Raw genomic sequence first — 5,030 nt, forward strand, 5'->3', positions numbered from 1 at the left:
TTCCTGAAAAACCACTCTTAATTACTCCTTGATCAGTTGAACTGATTCTAGAGGGCCCATGGTTACATCTTCACCAACCCAGAAGCTCTCCAAACCCCATACCTTTGAGATTTTTCTGGAGGCTCCATGCTGGATTAAATCATTGGCCATTGTGATTGGCTCAATTTCCATCCCCTCTTCCCTCCCCAGAGGTGGGAAAGCAGGAGCGGGGGGAGGGGGGGAGATGGTGGGGGAACTGAAAGTTCTACCCTCTAATTACATGATTGGTTCCCTTGGCAACCAGTCCCCATCCTATGATTATTGAGGGGCTTTCCAAACATCACCTTGTTAACAAAAACTCAGATATGATTGAAAATGGTTAGTTATAAATAACAAAAGGCACCCATTTCACCTTTATCACTCTGAAGCTATTTCAGGAACCCAAGGCAAAAAACAAATGTTATAACAAAAGATGCTCCCATTACTGTAATCACTTAGGAAATTACAAGGTTTTTGGGAGCTGTGAGCCGGGAATCATGGACAAAGACCAAAATAAATATTTCTTATTATAAATCACACTATCACAGTGCCCCACTCTCCAAGGTTGAGAACCATGCACTGATGTGGCTCAGCAATGTGGGGCCTAGGGGGAAAGGGGGAGGTGATAAGGATTGGAATTCCTCCTGTGAGAACTGGCAGACCCTCTGTTCCCACCTCACTGCCCTGTTGCCTTGACTATCATTCCCAAGCATGTCTTCCCTTCAGCCGGGTTTAATTTTGCCCCCATGCAGGCCTCCAACACAGAGCAGTACAGTGGAAATCATATTCCATGAGCCAGCTAAATTATTTAACCCCCCTGGTCCTTAGAAGCAACAGGTTCTGGTGGCTCCCCTCTCTCTATTGGTCTTGAATGTGGCTACCCATCAGGACTCCATGTGTTCTTGCATATACTCTGAACACACACAGTCTTACAGCCAGGCCCAGATCATCAATTACCACCCCTGTGCTGAAAGCACAGCGCTCAACACAAAGTTGGCCCACGTGGTCAATGAATCATTATCTCCAGCCCAGAGCTCTAAGCCCACGCTACACCTGCCTATGGGCCCTCTCCATCTGGATGTCCCATACGTACCTCAAACTCAAGACCCCTCAAATTGAACTTGCCATCCCCTCACAGCCACCCCATGCAGGAACTGCTCACCCTCCAGTGCTCCCATTCTCAGTAAATGACAACTCCTTCTACGCAGTTACCCAAGCCAGAAATCCAGACATGATCTTTGACTTTCCCTCACTGTTCCACCACTTCACATAAGATTGTTCAAGTTAAAAAACAAAATTCAACTTAGCAAATTTGAATATCTGATTGGCTTTATTAAACAGTCATGAATCGGGCAGCATCCCATCCAGTAAGTAGAGAGGAGCTGCAAGGAGGTGTACAAAATGGAGTTTTTATAGGAAGAAAGAGGGCGGGACAGGAAGTGCAAAGAGTGTGTTATTTCAGGCGAGGTCACCTTCTCTTAGGGGAAGGCAGAGAGTCTTACCAGGCAGATCACCTGACTAGTGCTGACCAGAAAATTCCAGACTGATTGGTATAATTTCCACTCCTGAGAGATGCTGAAATTGCACTTCAGTTAGGTATTAAGTATTAGTGGGACTTAGCTCAAGTGACTCCATTTGGGGTTTGTTGTTTCTTTCTAACAATCAGTAAGTGCTATGATTTGACCTCCCAAAGGTCTCTTAAATCTACTTACTTCTCTCAGTCCTCACTGCCACATTTTTTTAAATCTATAGGTTCTTCTCCATCTTTTTTTTTTAATTCCTGTGCAATTTATTTGAAGAAAGTGTGTTCTTGTTCTGTAGACTTTCATAAGATCTAGATTTTGTTGATTGCCTCACCATGGTCTAGTTTAATATGTTCCACTTTTCCCTGCATTTTCTGTAACTTAGTACTTGAATTTAGAGGTTTAATCAGATTCAGGTTCAATGTTTTGGGCAGGACCACTTCACAGGTAATGTGTTCCTCATCAAGAGGGACACAAGTGTCTGGTTGTCTTTCTTTTCATGACGTTAGAAATGTTAAATGCCTAGATTCTTTTATTATTAAGGACTGCAAAAGACATTACAATTCTATGATTTATTTATTGTTGGAATAATTCTATAAAGAGAAACCTCTTTGTCTACTATTTGGTTATGCAGTGGTACAATTAATATAGGAAAGTCAAGACAAATGATTTATTCTTTCCTTTTATTTACCAGTTTTCAAAATAAACAGTTAGTTTCTGAAATTTAGTCAAAAGCATCTATATTAGTCTGCCAGGGCTTCCATAACAAAAGACCACAGACTAAATGGTTTAAACAACAGAAATTTATTTTCTCACAATTCTGGAGTCTGGAAGTCCATGATCAAGGTGTTGTCGGGTTTGGTTTCTCCTGAGGCTTCTCTCCTTGGTTTGCAGACTGCCACCTTCTTGCTGTGTCCTCACGTGGTCTTTCCTCTGTGCATACACATCCCTGGTGTTTTTTATGTGTCCTAATCTCCTCTTCTTATAAGGACACCAATCAGATTGGATTAGGACCCACTCTAATTGCCTCATTTTAACTTATTCACCTCTTTAAAGACCCTGTCTCCAAATACCATCACATTCTGAGGTCCTAGAGGTTAGGACTTCAACATATGATTTTTAGAGAGACACAATTCAGTCCATGATAGTATCCATGAGTGTTTTGTACTATATATATAGTTTTCTATTCCTGCTGTAACAGATTACCACAAATTTAGCAGGTTAAAACAACATAAATGTATTATCTCACGCTCTGTAAGTCAGAAGTCTGAAACAGGTGTCTCTGAGTAAAACCAAAATGTTGGCAGGGCTGTGTTCCTTTCTGGTTCTGGAGAAAAGCCACTTCCAAGCTCATTCTGTTTGTTGGCAGAATTCAGTTCCATGTGGCTGTAGGACTAAGGTCCTGTTTCTTTGTTGGCTGTCAGCTTAGGTTTGTTCTCAGCTTCTAGGGGCCATGCCTTAGCTCATGTGCCACTTCATCTTCAAGCCAGCAGTGGTGGGATGAGTCCTTCTCATGCTTTGATTCTCTCTGGCCTCTTCTTCTGCTGCATCACTCCAACTGGTTCTTTCACCTGCCTCACCCACTTTTCAGTGTCCTTGTGGTTACATTAGGCCCACCCAGATAATCCAGGACAATCTCATTGGCTTCAAGTCCTTAACCTTAATTTCATCTGCAAAGTCCCTTTGCCATGTAACGTAGCATATTAGTGATTAAGACATCTTTGGGGGCTGTTATTCTGCCTACCACAATATATATTTGAAAAAGATAGAAATACATCAAAATAATAACAACTCCTATGTGATGGATTTTTTTCCTTGTACATTTGGGCTTGTTCTAAATTTTCTGCAATATGTAGATATACATACATTTTTTAAGTGTTAATTATTCCTTCCTAATGAAATTGTGTTATGAATTAAAAAAGAAAAGAAAAGTTTGTAAAAGATCTAAAATAGAAGTCCTGTTAACAATGTTAGTTTTCTTCCCTCCTCTTCCTGAAGTTGATTACACCATAATTTCAAGAGTATTGTCCAAAATCTACCTTCTTTGACACATTATAAACACAGCTGCTTCTTATACTTGAAATTTTTTCATAAATAGTCTTTCATTTTCTGAAAATATAGTCTCCATCCTAAAAAACTCAACTCACTCTGAGAGTAGAAGATACCATGAAAAGGGGCTTCACTAGGTGGACACCAGTCTTCTCTCCCATTCCAGACGAAGGCTGGGCCAGTTTCCTTTATTCAGTTTCCAACAATCACTTACTGTTACATTTTCTATAAGGACTTTTTCAGCTCTAAAGTTCTAACACTCGTTTTATGCAAGAGTCAAAATGAGTTAACGTATATAGGACACTCAACCCAGCACATGCAAACTGAAGTATTCAATAAATGTTAGCTTTCAACTCTTCTCATTATCATTATCAGCAGTAGCAGTAAATGTTGTCTAGAATCCCAGTAGCCAATTAGTCTGGAGTAATAGTGACCCACTTCTTCTGGCTTCCTCAATTTGTGCATTTAAAAAGTTTCTCTCAAAAGAACAACAAAAAAACAACCTGATTTGAAAATGGGCAAAGGCTTTAAATAGATATTTCTCCAAAGGAGATCTATGAATGACAAATGAGCACATGAAAAGATGCTCAGCATCACTAATCGTTAGGGAAATAAAAAGCAAAACCACTGAACTATCACCTCACACCTATTAGGATCACTATTATAAAAATTAAAAATAAAAAAGAACAGAAAATAACAAGCACTGGTGAAGATGTGGAGGAATTGGAACATTTCTGCCTTGTTGGTGGGAATGCAAAAAGGTGCAGCTGCTGTGGAAAATGGTATACCAATTCCTCAAAAAATTAACCATAGAATTACCATATGATCCAGCAATTCCAATTCTGGGTATATACCCAAAAGAATTGATAGCAAAGTCTCAAAGAGATATTTGTACACCCATGTCCATAGCAGCATTATTCACAAAAGCCAAAAGTTGGAAGCAACCCAAATCTCCATGCATGGATGAATGGATAAGTAAAATGTGTTATGTACATGCTAAGTGGAATATTATTCAGCCTCAAAAAGGAATGAAATTCTGCTACATGCTACAACATGGATGAACGTTGAAGATATTATGCTAAGTAAAATAAGCCAGTCACAAAAGGACAAATGTATGATTCCATCTATGTGACAGACCTAGAGTAGTCAAATTTACAGAGACAGAAAATAGAATGGTTGCCAGGGGATGAGGGAAGAGGGAAATGGGGAGTTAGTATTTAATGCATATTTAATGCGTACAGTTTCAATTTGTGATGACAAAAAATTCTGGAGATGGATGGTGGTCCTGGTGGTAGAAAAACAATGAGAATATACTTATGGCCACTGAACTGTGTACTTAAAAATGGTTAAAATGGTAACCATTATGTGGTTATGTTATGTGTATTTTATCACAAGTAAAATAAAATCTCCTCTATTCTCTGCCCATAGTGATTCTCTCTC

This window comes from Ceratotherium simum, chromosome 40, assembly GCF_057802395.1.
Source record: "Ceratotherium simum simum isolate JZ-2026a chromosome 40, ASM5780239v1, whole genome shotgun sequence".
Taxonomy (NCBI): Eukaryota; Metazoa; Chordata; class Mammalia; order Perissodactyla; family Rhinocerotidae; genus Ceratotherium; species Ceratotherium simum.